At 41.5% G+C, this 15,954-nt stretch overlaps 1 protein-coding gene across 1 annotated transcript in view; it reads left to right on the plus strand.

The window, feature by feature from the left end:
- Window positions 1-3,934: 3,934 nt before the first annotated feature.
- Window positions 3,935-15,954, plus strand: part of tenm2a (teneurin transmembrane protein 2a) — a 223,116-nt gene continuing 211,096 nt past the window's right edge. Inside the window, 1 exon segment of the mRNA XM_019345661.2 lies at window positions 3,935-4,278. The gene's annotated coding sequence lies outside the window, so the exon portion shown is untranslated.

Genomic DNA, 15,954 nt, shown 5'->3' on the forward strand with positions numbered 1-15,954 from the left:
TAAAGAGACAAACAAATAGACAGGCACTGGAAAAACAGACTGAAAGGAATGCCCAAAAGCCTGTTAATATGGACTTTAATAACCAGCTTTATTTTGTGCAGCAAAGGTTAGTCTGAGCGCAAATTGGATAAAGAAACTGTCTGTCTAACACCCATTACTGCTGCTTTTTTCTCATATTTGTTAACTCAGAGCCCATCAGGTTTTCTTCATCCTTTTCATGCTGTTTTGAATAGTTATAACTTATGAGCTATATTACTGCTGTATAGAGAAAGGCACAGTTAATATAGCTTAATAAGGGTCTATCGAGAGGGCAGCAATAGTGCTTAGCCAGCTAATCAGTGGTAATTCTATAAGTTCAGGTCCTTTAATTAGCTCATTTGCATTTTGAAAATTAATCAAATTGATTATATAATTAACAGTGCAATGCATCTTCTTCGTTGTGTTTTTAAGGCACACGTTTTCACCCAGCTCACGCACAGATGCAGTCCGTATTGAGAGTTAACCCTTGTGGATGCAGATGTGACTGATGGTGATATATGTATGGGACAGAACTCATTGCACAAGGTTAAATAGAACCCCTGACACTATGCAGTCTGTAATAGCAGAGATAGCACTAGGAACACAATTCACAGTCAGAGCGCTGTAAGGCTCATGGACCCTGGGCATTGGCTATAAGCATTAAGTTTTGATAGGTTGTAATGGCCTGTGCTAATATTGGCTCATGATAGGGAAAGGTCAACTAACTCATCTACACGTATAGCATGTGACAACTGGCCTTGGGATTATTTTTTTCCTCATTTGAGCAAGTCTCAAGCAACACATTCATCCACGGGTCAGATTGTGTGCCTCACTGTTTCTAATTACGGGGTAAGGCAGAAGGATGGGACAGAAGGCTAGGTACAGGAAAGGCTAGGAAATGCAGTGCAACCCCCTTTTGAGATTAAGGATGGCAGTTTATAGAAAGCGTGCAAGGCATTAACTAGTCTTACGTTAAAGAAGGAGTTTCTGGGTGGCTGAGGCCTTTCTCAGTGTCTGCATGCAGTCCACACTGTTGCTTTGTGCGAGTTCTAGGATTGATCACCAACCTGCCTGAGAAGGACCCACATATCTCGTCCCATTTAATCTCAGATACTCTACATCAGAATAACATTAGAATAAACATTTTTAAACATTTTTTTAATTAATAAATGGACGAACAGTCTGGCCTCTTGTCTGCTGTTAATGTGAGACTCTTCATAATTTTCATAATCATGGCCAATTAAACACAGATGTTAGATACAATTAGCATTTATTTTTAGGTCGTTCGTGACAATTTGCTAAAATTAGCATTTCTGCGGGCTTAATTCATGCTTCATCAACAGGTGTTTGATTAATTGCCTGTTGTTTTGTTGCCAAGTGTAGCCTGTGTTTGTTTGTGTCTGTGTCAATCTATGCTAGGCTCACACTTGTGTTTTAGAGCACAGGAGTGAGGTCCTTTTGGCAGAAGTTGTGACATTATCAGCAAAGCATTAAGATCGAATGTGGGTCAAGGTTAGGAGTGAGATGAAGGCTTGGGGTTAGTCACTTTGAGGTTAAGGTTGAGTATATATGCAAAGGAACTGCACAAACTTGTCTGTGTTTATGTCTCTGTATGCATACATGCACGTGTGAGAGCGGCCAGATGAGGGAGGATGTTTAAGTGGCGAGAGTTAGGCAAGACAACCACTGAGAATCGGGTTTTCACTCTAATTTATTTTGTGCAACTTTAAATACTAACTAAAAAAACAACAATACTTAAAAACTAGTTTGCTCAGTAACAACGATATCTCTTCACTGTTTGGATTTGTAGGGGAAGACCAATTTGCTTAATACTGACAGAAAATTGGAAGCGAGTACAGACAAGAGGATGGAGGATTTCCACAACTGATCCTGCTTTGTGTGGCAGGGCCGTAAGCAGAAGCTCGAATTAAAAAGAAAAACCATGAGCAAAATACTAGTGAGCAAGTGTGTGGTTTTAGCTTCTGGTTGATCTAATCTGGGGTTTGCTCGCTGGCCAGTCTCTGCATCCCCCTGGCTAAGTGTTGGCCTATTATAGGACATATTAAGGCTAATCTCTAGGTGTGTCCATATGCAAGGACTTAAGTGCAGATGGATAGGAAGGACTGATTTAATACTGCTGACATCACTGCTTTTAAGTCCACACTAACACCCTGCAAAATCGAAAGGAAAGGTGGGGGTTTGCCTCTGTTTTGTTTTTTTTGTTTTTTACCATTATGATAATCTGTGGTCTTCTGGTTTGTGTCTTTTACTTTAAAAAAACAAAGACGTGGATGCAACCATAAGAAGTCATCATACACTGTTGTCAACAAACTAGTGCTGCCTTGCTATATCTTAATGTAGCTAAGCTCATTAGCCTCAAGAAAACAAAACTCCACATTGGACAGTATGAGGCAACTAAAAATCCCTGGACAAAGCTGCACCTGCATGATTAAGAATGGGTACCATGAGCCCAAGTCAAAGCTTTCTATTTATTTTTTTTAGGTTATCACTTGGGGACTTTAAAATGGTTCAGTACGCCATCCTACCCTCATCTGCATTTTTCATCTTGTACTGCACCTGTGTTGCCCACTAGAGATCTAGTGATTCCTTCCTCTTTTCTTTTACCCTTCGCTCTGAATTCAACCATGCCATCTGTGAATTCAAACCCATTTGCAGTTTTGTTAAATTTTACTTACGCTATAAGTGGACACCTTTGTCCCAATCAATATACCAATTGTGTGTGGGTTGATGGATTGCCAAAGCCAAAAAAGAAGAAGAAGATGAAGAAAATGAAAGAGTAAAATAAATAAATAAATAAAGCAGAAAGTGGGAGGTTTATGTCCCCTGCCAATCCCCAGTTATGCATAAAAATGCCTCTGAAATGAAATCTTTATCAAAAGAGCCACAAGGTTCTCCTTACAAGGTGTTTTCAAATAAGCAGGCGTTATTATCATACCTCCATTGGGAAATATGCATTTACAGCTCGGAGAGTGAGAGGCAATAGGGTAACTGTTAACAATGTTTTCCCTAGTTATGGTGCATAATTGCATGCTTCTATTATTGCACCTTTCTATTGCTGCTAATACAGAGAAAGCCCATTAGGCAGTGTGCTAATGTGAACAGTAGCCTGCAGTGCAGTGGGTGCACTGTTTAAAAAGAGATGCTTGAGGACCACTGTAATGAGCACCAGGCCCTGGAAAGAATAAGGCACTAACACCAAAAGCGGGCATGTGTAAGTTTCCTGAAAAATGCACTGAGATTCAATTTTTGCTTGTTAGGCTGTAAATACATGTGGCAATGTAGCTGCTGCTGCTGCTGCCTCTCGTGAAATTGTCCCATTATGTCCTCAAGTAATCATATATTAATATTGAGTGGAATATGCATTTTCGAATAAATCCTACATTATGTTAAATATGTTTTAAAGTGACAATAATATGTAAATAGATTTAGATTTAGAGCGGAAGTGCCCTCAATAGTGATCACGGCATAGTTCAACATTTGGAATTCAGATGGTTTAATCGCTGTCACTGCTGATCTCCTGCATCTCATCTCGTAGTGCTGCAGCTGTGGCTGTAACAGCCTACTGTGGATTACTCTTCGGCATGCGCTGATAATGACCACTGACTTTGGCTGGGCCGTGAACGCGCGCTCCGCGAGCCACGGTCATTTCTCTATACCGTGTGTGTGAATGGTCGCTCCCTGGGTGCCGCTGCGCGCAGCCTTTACCGATCGGCCGTGGTTCAGTGTTCAGAGCATGCCCGCTCGCCCCGCCGTTTCTCCGGTCCGAAGAGAAGCAACGGAAGACGTGCCGTTTGCGCACAGCCGTGTTCATCCGGTTTTGGTCCATTTTGGGGGTTTGTTTTTTCCTTCTCTTTTTTTTCTTTTCTTTTCTTTCTTTTTTTTTTTTTTTTTTTTTTTTTTGCCAGTCAGCACTGTTTGCCTGTAACGACCACCAGCGCAGAACGGACGGTTCCGTTTGATTCCACGATTTTGGTGAGATGCTGAACTGGAGGCTCCTTGCCTGCCCTCTCTATCAGCTCACCCCCTCGTGCTGTCATCTCACTTCGCGTTCAATAACGGCTTGACAGGATAGTCAGGGCAAAAACAAACAAACAAAAAAAACACACGAAAAAAGAGCGAGAGAGAAGCATGCAATAAACAAGTGTCAAGTAGCTTCGGGCTGGTTCGGTTGGAGGGAAGGAAAAGTTCAAGTTGAAGAAGGAGGATTATGCAGTGAGTGCCGCACGTAACTATAAACAGGTACGTGATATTTTGCAATGTATTCCTGTGGAAACGATGCTGCTGATTAACCCGCCAGCTTCTGTGACCGAGCAGCACATGTGTGTGTGTGACATGCACAGTCATATCTTGTGGCAAGTAGGAAGGGGAGGAGGGCAGCGCAGAGCGATGACATTGAGGTGCCTTCTATCCGAATATCATTCTGTAGTCCTCATGCGAGCCCTTGGCGCTTGGCTGACATTGGTGATCGGGGTCATTTCCCCGCGTCTGCAGTGTCGTTCACGTGCCATGCGTAGAGACGTCCAAAAAAAATAGTCCCGTCAATAATGACCTTATTAATTGCGGTGGACTTTTTTGTGGCGTGAGAGGTTTCCACATGGCGATTCTGCGCTGCATATTTTTTTTAAGAAATGTAGTAACCCTAAAAGAGTCAGAGTGGACTGTGAGACCCTGTCGTGACTCGTGATGAAGAGCTCCTGTCCCTGTCCGACGCGTTTATGGCTGCCGCAGCGCAGCATCCTCATTTCAGCGCTCCCCGTATTGTGCATGAGAAAGTAACCTAAGTGAGTACCCTTCGAAAAGAAACCAAAATCACGCTTTCAGTTCATAATAACAAACATGGAGCTGCTGGAGGGCTTTAATTGGCTGCTTGACTTGTCATTACCTCTTGCCTCCCTCCTCGGGACGGCAGCAGCGATGCATTCCTGTCTCTTCTTTCTTGTGCACTGCACTTTATTCAGCTTTTTTCATTCATATTTCTTCTGCTTGCGTGGTATTATATCAGAGGTCAAGGCAGTGGAAGTGTGAGCTTTCTTCTTCTGCTGCTGTTTTTGGTGATGCGCTCATGCACAGGATAGCTGCCCCCCCTTCAAGCTGCAGCAGAACATAACAGTGTAGAACACACAGGAATGAATATTGATTGAGCATGAGTGAGACTTTTAGTTAAGGATTTCAGGCACAAAGTTTAAGGATGAATAAGGAAAACTTTTAAAGTCAGTTGTGTATCAAGCAGGGTGGCGAGGGATATGAGGCCCACACACCAGCTGTATATCCCAGAGCCTGGCAGTCATCAGCACCTTATGACATGGAACACAAACGCAGACACACACACACACACACATGCCACGAAGATCTTGGTGATGAGACGCACTGTTGAGATTCACACTTCAATCTAACTGGTACAGTTTCTCTCTGCGGCCCTGCTATCTCCTCCTCCACCTTTTTAGCTCTCTTCAAGCCCGCCTGCGTCTGTGTGATTTCTGACGCTCTTTGATCTCTCTCCCGCTTTCCATTCCTCCATCTTGAGCTTTTGACAGGGGCGTAGAAATCAAAAAGGAAGCAAAGCCCTCAGATTTGCGTGGGATCACTTCTGACACACTTTTAAGCGCATGCATATGGAAACAAGTGCATATGTTGCTCTCTCTCACCATTTGTCTGGTTCACTTGCAAGGACGAGTGCACAGGCTCAGCTGTTTGCCACAGTGTTTGACCTGCCAGGTGTAATCACGGCCAGTTTGTCGTGTTTGTGTGTGCATATAGTGAGACTCGGTCTTAAGTGCTAATAGGCGCTCACGCCGGATAGCAGCAGGCTGTGTCAACCGCAATCTCCAGACTAGCCTTCACGGTGTCCTATTTGGCATGATGACACACACACATGCACAAATGGGCCTGAGATGCATAGAGTTGACTTAAGGGTCTGAGCACTACAGGTTCCCTGAGTCCATGTCCTTGTCGTCCCTTCACAACTAATCATCAAGATTAAGTCAGTGCTGTTACCATGCAGATATTCTGCAGGTTGACTTCTACATAAATATGGCTTCTTTTTTTTTTTGTTAAATCACACATAGATGTTGTTGGGGACGATCTTTCTGTTAATCTCTCTTCCTTTTCCCAGTGCTCTATATGGGTTATATATTTATACATACATTTGACTGAAACACCTGTGAGTCCTGGAAAGAGGAGCATCAATCTTCATTAGCCTGCAATGAGGCTGGCCTTGTTGAATAAATGACTAGCATAGAGAAAGTGTGTGTGTGTCTATTTGTGTACGTGTGTGTTTGGCTGTGTGCACGCGTGCACTCGTCTGCGAATCTGTTGAGTCCTGTGGCCCACTCCGACCTGGCTAACAGATGACTGCAAGTGATTTCCAGGGTTCAGCAGATTAGGGGATTAAAAGACTGAAGGCTTCACACAATAACCCTAATGCATGTGCACGTCAGCAGGCACACGCGCATTTTGGGGGCTGCGGGGCTGTTCGGAGGTCAGCGATATCCAGTCTGACCCCTGTGCTGTGTGTTATCCCACACTGTGCGGGACTGTCCACAGTCACAGATGGAAAGCGGCATAAGAAAATCTCAAGGGTTCGATTTCACTTTAGAGGTGTGAACCCGTAGAGGTACTGAAAGCCCGGTTGATACATTTTGTCCTCCCCAACCAATTCAGAGCCTACTTAGTGTTGGAAAATGAACCAGCATAGTAGCTGAATAGTTGTGACTAGTCCAGTGCAATTTTGTTGCCGATTTAGAGCCAAAAATCCATTTTAAACACAAACCAGTTACCATTGTTTCCATTGTTTTAATTCCCATCAACTAGAACTACATTGCACCATGTTAATTGATGTCACAGGAAAAAAGCTGCTTATACGTCTCTCAGGTATAATTACCTGAGAGCAGTAAAGTGCCTCTTATTTGAAGGCTTTCACATGATTTCATGTGTTGACTGGCTTGGTTTTGGAAACAGCCATTTGCTGCTTGGTGTTAACATTTTTTTCCCTTTACCTGGCCATTTCGACAGGGTGTGAACTGCTAAGCACTGTTGTTTCGGACAGCGCAACCATAGCAACATCAGCAAGTTTTTAAATAACTTAAATCCACAGGGTTCAAATTGGTATTCCAAGTTTAGATCTTAATTTATTTTTAAGATGCTGGGAAGAATGAATTGAGCAATCACACCCAGATAATCTACACACAGTTGCATCTTGAAGCATCCACTTCTTTTGCTGTTGTAACAATCAGGTCGTATAAGGGTTGGAACAATTTATGATGTTAAAATATATATATAAATAGCAATTATTGCTGCTCTACAGTACATTAGACTATAGCACTTTATAATTTGGGAAAGAACAAGATAAGTAGTAACAGAGGACAAATAGCCTCTTGTCACTGCTGATTAACTAAGAATACTGACCTTTAGAGAGAGTAGAGGCAGGTGAAAAGGATGTTCCTTCTGTCAGAATATGCAGAGAGGGTGATTATGTTTACACTGTTGCTGTAATTGTCAGGACGTGCTAGTAAATAGAAAATACTAAGCTTGGTGGCACAGCTCTATTAGAGGCAGGTCCATCCGGCCTACTACCCTCCCAGTTATTTAGCAAGCTCAGGGCTTTTTTTTGCTTTTTTTTTTTAGAGCCAAATATACAATCATCTCAGTGTCATAAATCCACATCCAGATAGAGAAACTCCTGCGGAAATGGGTTCATTCCTATGATAGTGCCCTGTTTGGCCTCCTACACAGTAGAGTTTGGGCAGCATGACATACAACCGTGTCTGAAAGGCTTTTATAAGGACAGACCGACTCAGTTAACCAGTTATGCTTCCTTACTATCCCCCCTTCCTTTTCCCTGCCTCATCTGGCGAGGCCTCACTTTGATCCATTCATGCTCCATTGTCCTCTTTGTGTTATATTTCAACATTTCAACTTTCAACATTAATTGTCCTCCTTTCGAGAGCTTGCCAAGGCATAGGTAGGAATAGCATGCTGTGGGTTTTTGAGAGGCTAAAATTACAAAGGCTTGCTGATGAAGGAGAAAATTATATTAATTGCAGTAATTGATTAATTGGTGGGTAGATGAGTAAGAAACCACAGAGTGTGAAAAAAAAATAGTAGATGACATATCCAGTGGCTTGCTGCTGAGATATTTTAAGGCTGAAGTTCATAAAAGCAAAGCTAAAATAATAATAATAATAACAATAACAATAATAATAATGATAATTATTATTATTATTATTATTATTAACTTCCTGATGTGATTACAAGACTGAATTCAATTACGTTTGGTACCAGTTTACGTATGACGAATCTGCCAGTGCAGTTAAATTTTTCATGTTGAAGCACTTTTTACAAGAGCACCTCAATTAACAGTCCTCCTTAATGTCTGTGCTTCTAGTCCCATCAAATTGAACCAAAACACTGACTCAACATATCATCTTAGCATCTCTCTAAAAGGCCATGACGCACATGGCTGTTGCTCCCTATTATCGAGCATTTTTCAGTGGAAAAAGAGAGATCACATTAGCAGAGAGCCTTGGATAGCTCTTTATCCTAACAAGGATTCTTAAAATAGCCGCAAAAAACATATAATAGAAGAAGATGACGCAGTAGCCAATACTTAAACCCCAATGTAACATGAATAAAATTTTAAAATGCATAATAGTCTGAGATTTGTGTTGTGTTGCTCTTCTGTGATTTTTCCTAAACGTACACGAAATTTGAAAACCATAAACTCATCATTCATCTGTGATTTGGACACTCCTTGGAATCCTTTGCGGCCTGTGTTTTTATTTGACGGGTTTTGTGTGTGTGTGTTGGTCAGACTATACTGCTAAGCATTACATGATGAGAGTGTATGCGTGTGTGTTTGCATGTGTGTGGTGTGTGACACCCAGCATTAGCTGTGCTTTGGAGAAAGTGACGCTCGTAGAGAGCAGCCTTCATCTTGGATTACCATGCTCATGGATCCTGTGGGTTTTTGTGTTGGAAGTGATGGCAGAGTGGGATGATATTTACTACATCTGTCTGACAGCTGACCGACTGGTTTTAACTCATCCCTCTCATGGACTCATGGCGCTTTGCGATGAGCTTCCTCCCTGCATTGAAGTGCAGCCAAGCACATGCGCCTGCTTGCATGTGGACAACGGCTGGTACCGAGCCTTTCATCATAACAAGGCTGTGTAAGACCATCAGTTTCAGCGGATGATGTGGGTGAAATTTGGAACACACAGAAACAAAGGCCGCTGACCAGTGAGTGATGTGTTCACTCATTTAGGTGCTCAGTGTTCATGTTGATGTTTCACCGAAGGCGAGCACTGTCAGTCATCTGTCAGTGAAAATGACACCTACAGCACCGTGTATGAAACGGGCTGAAGGCTGATCTTTTTGCAAAGAAGTCATGGTACAGCTGAACATGCACCTTATCGGAAACAAATGAAACTGAATTTCTTGGCTAACTTTCGCAGCGGAAACTTAATTAAACTCACCAAAAAATAACATCCTTCATCTGTTGGTCTTTGTTTAACAGGTCAGAGTTTTCTTTCTCAGTGTAGACAGTCTTTTTTTAACAAGTTACAATAATTCTTTTCTTCTGTTCCCGAGGAGTGGAGTTAATAGTCGGAAAGTCCTTATCTGCCTTTAAGAAGACCGGTTGAGTCATGCTCAAATATACTGCCTTTATTACTTAGACTTACAGAGTCATTAAGGCCTGACCCCGTTGCTCCTTAGATCAGGAAGTGTATTAACAGCATTCATTGATGATACTTAAGGATCTTTTGTAAGAGTGAACTTTCTTAAAGCCCTCTGACCCAGGAACTATTGAATATTGTGGGGATTAGACAGGTATCCGCTTTAACCTTGACTGGTCGAACATGTAGAGACTGAGGACAACTCCAAGAAGAAAATCAGGATAAAGGCAGTAAAGGGTAAGGTGCTCGGACACCATGTGCCATTAGAACAGCTTCAGTATGCTTTGGGATTGATCCTCCAAGTCTCTGGAATTCTACTGGAGGGATGGGAAATTATCCTGCCAAAAAATATTCCCTTATTTTGTGTGTTAATTCCACTGGTGGAGATTATCATTTAATGTGTCAGTCCAAAACAGTTCCACAAGTGTTTAAGTTGACTGAGATATAAAGACTTACTCACCAACTCACCCTGGCACCTGAGCATGGGATCATTGTCATCCTGAATAAGATCATTTCCATCAGCATTCCCATACTCCATGATAGGATAAAAGTGGTCAATCAGAAGAACTTTGTATTGGTTTGCAGTGACCATTTCCTGTCAGGGCACAAGTGGAATGAGTGAATAACCTCACTATAGGAATCAAGCATTCAGGTTTTATCTTTAACATGTCATCTATGTTATCTAATAACTGCATGGTAGCACTTATATAGCTAGGCAACACACATGCACACAGTTTCAGACCAGTCAGTTGACAGTAATCCCTTCCCTTAATATGTGGGATCATTCAATTCCATGCCTTTCCCGGCCAGTGAAATAACTACAAACTCTCTGTGGCAGCCAATGGAATCTGTATATTTAGTATACCATCTATCCATGTTCTCTCTGCCTCTCTCTGTCTCTCTTTCTAAGCAGACATGTCTAGTTACAGTCTAAAATGGCCTTGTGAAGGAGGATGGGAGTTAAGATGGCATCCCCAGAGACTTTTCAGAGAAGTAATTTAATAAACTGTTATATTTTCCCACTCCACAAGGGAAAGGGGATAGACTCAGAAAAGTAATGAAACTCAGCTGTTGAATTTTTAATATTAAAGAATCAATTTCCTATTGCTGAACACAACTAAGTAAAAGGTCCTTTCTTCCACATGCATTGCAACTCACACAGAATAGCATTGACTTATGGCTGGCCTCCTGTTCTTACTGTGGGAAGATGTGAAGGTTTGATGAGAACATTTGTTTAGCAGCATCTTCTACCTCCCGTCCACCCTTGAATGTTTAAGCACCAGCTGGAAGCACACATTGTCCTCACCTAAGTCCCTACTCCAAAAAACAGAAAAAATGGAGTAGCTATCGCAAGCATAAAAGCACTTTTAAAAATGTTAAAAGCACCAAAAGCATTTTCTGAATTAAGCTGCAATCCATCTGAAGGTCAAGATTTCACAGTGTGTAGGTACATTTGCAGAATTATGAAGTCATACATGCTTTACACTGCTTTCATGCAGTGCTGTAAAAAAAAAAATGAAGTCATCTGGATACAATTACTGGAAAGCATTTCTTCAGATGTCTTGGCTGTCTTAACAAATAACCAGTCAGCCATGCAGTCTGAGATTCCTTTAAAAAGGGTCTTCCAGGAAAACTTTTCACTTATGCATAGGCCAAAGCAGGGTATGCTGACAATATATGCAAAAATAATGCTTTCAAAGAAGTGGTCATTCAGACCTTGCGCTATATATATCTATATTTTTGGGATGCAGGATTAACAATAAACACACACACACACAATGTGTTACAGTTTCTGTGGTTTAGGAATTTGTGGAAGTATTTAAAGGTATTTATTAATGCTTCCCAGCACAGACTGTATATATTGCATGACTAAACAGCTAAGTCAAACCCAAATTAGTCCGCAGTAGTGATGCTCTTGTGGTTACTGCAATGAGATGAGGCTGGCATCTTTAGCATTTTTGTTGGAGTTAGCTAAAGTGGTTCTGATTCTGTTTAAAATAAAGACTTTTAGAGCATCCATCTGCTTCTGCGTGTCTCCAACAGAGGCAGCTGAAGGCTAGCATTTTCCTTTTTTTTTTTTTTTGCTAGTTTCTTTTCCCATTTGTGGCTCGCATTGTCTTCTTTTTAGCTCTCTCTTTTTTAAATGGTTCTGACCTTAACAGGTTTCTGTAACATCTGATTGAGGCTGAATGCTGGTATTTGATAATTAGCACAGTTTCCTACCTTTCACGCTTCTGTCAAAGCATTCGGCTGTTTGTTTACTGCAGATATGCAATGACACTCCTTTTACCCTGACTCCACTGCTACGTGTGGCAGCAAGAGAGGGAGACAGAGAGAGAGAGAGAGAGAGAGGTCAGGTGATGATATATGACCGCGATGCTGCATTCCAGCACAGGATGATTAATCTCTTCTGGGAACACTTCACGAATACAAGTTTAACCTAGCTCGGCCTTGCACACGCATGCACGCACACACGTGCTGGCGTGCGCACAGCACAACAAACACACACAGGTGTAAACACGCGCACACTCTGCATGCTTAACAAGCTGGACATAAACGCTGGGCCAGAGTGCATGTAGTTGTGTTTGTATGCAATTCATGTGCAAGTACCCTACCTTCCCCTTCCCCGACCCTCTCCACCTAGCATCCAGACAGATGCATTCACACAAAATCACACTCCCAAATACACCCATATCCTCTTTTTTTTTGTCTCTGGCTGCCTTGTTCATTCTGTCTTTTTCCCCCCTATTCTCACTGGCCTCAGTGGTGCAATGTCTCACATTCACTCCTCTCCTCTTTTGCCTTGTCCATTCATCACAAACAGTCACAGATGCTCACAGTCACACAGGGAGAAAGAGAGTCAGAAAAGGGAGGGAGAGAAAGAGTGTGAGCTGCTCTGTATAAGGCCATTTGGCTCCACTACCAGTGAGCATAAGGCTATAGGATTAGTGCTGCTAGGTGCTAACAGCTTCAATGTCTTAATAAGCACAGAGAAAGGCAGGATCTGGCCCTCTTTGTGCGATACAGCTGTGTCTATGTACATAAGTGTGCATATTCAGGTGCTCTGCACAGGTACAAATACTTTTTGGCAGTCCTGGGCCAGCACATTGAGAGGATAAGTGTAAATACCACGGGCTGCATCCGAAGCTCCATTACTTGAGCGCACTTCAACAAATTGTTCCGCAGTTGTACTCATTGAAACACAGAGGGTGGTTGAACACATCTTTATTTTAATGAAGTCATTTATTGTAATGGAGAGCATTTACAGACAACTGTAGCTTAGATTCCTATGCTTTTGTCATTTCTGCTTCTCTGCCTCTTTACATAGTAACAAAGACACAGAGCTGGCTATGTCTCTGTATCACTGACAGAGTATAGATGCGAATGCAGTCCATCTTCTTTCCTGGGACTGGATGGGAGGGTGGGCATTGGTGGCGGTGGGAATATGAGTTTTGTAGAAACACACTGTCATGTAATCATGTAATTAAATGTTTCTAGCAAGACAGGAAGACTTGAACAAATTCAGGATGAAATGAGCATCTAACACCAAAGCTTTTGACCATTAGCTTTGTAAATTTTGGTTAGCTTTTTATCCAAGACTACAGTGATGGAGCAGACAGGGACCGGAATCTGCCCATTTTTAGCGTTATCATCCCTTACCAGTGAGCAGCCAACCATAATGTTCGATTATGAGTGGATCTATTTCATGCATGTGCAAGCAAATAATCACAGCCTCACGCTAACGTGTCATTAGCATAAGCCCACTAGAGTAAACTATGAAAACGTTTACAGCAAAAAACTAGTCAGACACTTAAATTAAAAGAAGACAAAGTGGCTAAAGCTAAAAGCCATCTGGAAAGGATCAAAGCAGTTACGAGGGAAATTACGGAGATGAATGAAAAAGAGAAAACGGTCAATGTCCAGTTATCTGGTGAATTTACATATATATACATACTGATGAAAATGATGTAAGTCCCTGACATTTGTTTTGTTACATAAGTCTATTTCTCCTACTTTGGTTAAGGTGGTAAGGTAAAATAGATCAAGGTCGGTGTACAGCAGCTCATTTTCAGTTCAGTTTCAGTTGAAGCCTTTATTTGAAGTTGTTTAAGTGAGAGAAGATTGTGGAACAGGCTGCAGTTTGGGGAAAATTGTAAAGAAAGTTTTCCAATTAGAAAAAGCTGATATATGTTTGCGTGTGCTGTCAGGTACAGTTTTTAAAAGAAAATCGGAATCAGGAGAATTTTTTCTCTCTTAGTGTCGGAATGTACTCGATGTCTACCTACATACATGTACCTTAGTCTCGAGTTATAAGCTATTGTTGTTGCACTATAATCAGTAAAAATGTTCTATATTTTTATCATTAATCTTAGTCTTATCCACCATGGTGAGACTCGTGGTTAGCGGTGGTGAGAAGCACGCTTTTTAGTAAAGCTTCTTGCTTTGTTAAAATACAAACCATGAAGCCATTATTAGTATAGATGTTTACAGAGCTATTAAACCAACTTTCATTATTTAAATTAAGAAGTCAGTAAAGACTAATTGGTTCAATCTCAACTGCATTCTGTCCTCTTGGTGTCGACTTTAACCTCCTAAGACCTGAACTCTTCCACGGCATGCATTTTTAATTTGTCTTTGATATTTGGGCATATTGGGGCCCGATGAAAGTAAAAACAAAGAATTACCAGATTTTTTTTTTTTACCTTATTTTTGTTTTTAAGAAAAATAAGAGCCACATATGAGGATATTTGTTTAAAATTTTTGATAGAACAGTAGCAGTATAATGTCCTCATAGGTGGATATCAGGCCCATGTAAAGCAAAATTGAGTATTTTGGTCTAAATAACCCAAAATGTGATGTCCACATATGTGGACGCCAGGCCCTAGGAGGTTAAGGAGTTTGGAGTCAGTTGCATAGCTCAAGAACTTGAAGATTGGAAGTATTTAACTTGCAACCTGAGTTTAAATGAGGTTATTACTTTTTTTATTACTCCCAGCTATAATTAAAACTGATGTGCCACCAAAAATGCAACAGCAGCCCTGTTTGCATCACATCGAATGGATCCTGTGTGCATGCAAAGGCAATTTGGAGTGCTGGATTAATGCAAGTTGGCAAAAGAGAAGCATACGTATCTAACATGAACATATACTCGCACACGATTGTGTGTTTTCTCTCTTTGGGTGTTAATCCTTTATATAGCACCAGCTCAATTCATAACATAAGCAGTGTCCATTATCAAATGCAAAGATTTGGGAGAGCAAAATAGTACTGCATGAAGGGGATGAAAGAGAGTAATGTAATCCTTTGTGAAAGTGCCATCATATCACCCAGCCCCACTCAATCGCCTCACCAGCAACAGAATAGATGAATGTCCTGGATGATTCTAATCTCATAACCCGCATACACACATTATACGCACGCGCACTCACACACAGATGACTTGTCTACACCATATTCATATTTGATGTTATTACTATTCACTCATGTGAATAGTAATAACACGAATGGATGTAATGATGTTATTGGACTTGAAAATGCCCTCTGAGACTTTTGTGTGTGTGTGAATGTGTCTTCTAAAAATGTGAGCTTGGCGTGTTCGACTTTGCCAGTTATATTTGCAACTCCTGCACAGAACATTCGCACTTAAGGTTAATGCCTCGGCTTTTTATTATTACCACATGTTGTCGCGTCTCAAGAGTTCTTTTGTTTCTATAAGTGTCAAGCCCTGATGGAGCTCGCGGTGCGGTGTGACACTGTGCATAATAAGGGCACTTCACGTTCACCGTGTTTGTGCGGTTGTATCTAGGCAGAGCGGTCTAATCTTTAAGTCCACTTCTCTGTTTTCTTTACCCTGCTGTCGCTCAACATTGATTTAAGAATATAGCCCTATTTGCACGGAACGCCACGTAATAACTGTTGAGCCTCTTGAAAGACAGCAAAATGTTCCTTATCGCATGCTGCACTGCGTGTTATCCATCTCATCATCCCGATGTCGCTCTTCTGATGGATTTGAACCTGCTTTCTGTTACTTGGTCTGCATACCGTGTGAAGACATGAGCCTCTTGATAATTTCCAGCAGAGCCTCTTTAACTCTGGTGTAGGAAACAGACAGAAGAAAGAGGTGGAGGACAGCAAAAAAACTTTGAAAAACAAAAAATAGAGACACCAAAATCACCAAAATGTACAGGACTAACAATATTACTGGACCTTTGTGTTTGGTGAAATGTGGTAGGTCATTTGT

The sequence above is a fragment of the Oreochromis niloticus genome, linkage group LG2, assembly GCF_001858045.2.
Source record: "Oreochromis niloticus isolate F11D_XX linkage group LG2, O_niloticus_UMD_NMBU, whole genome shotgun sequence".
Lineage (NCBI taxonomy): Eukaryota > Metazoa > Chordata > Actinopteri > Cichliformes > Cichlidae > Oreochromis > Oreochromis niloticus.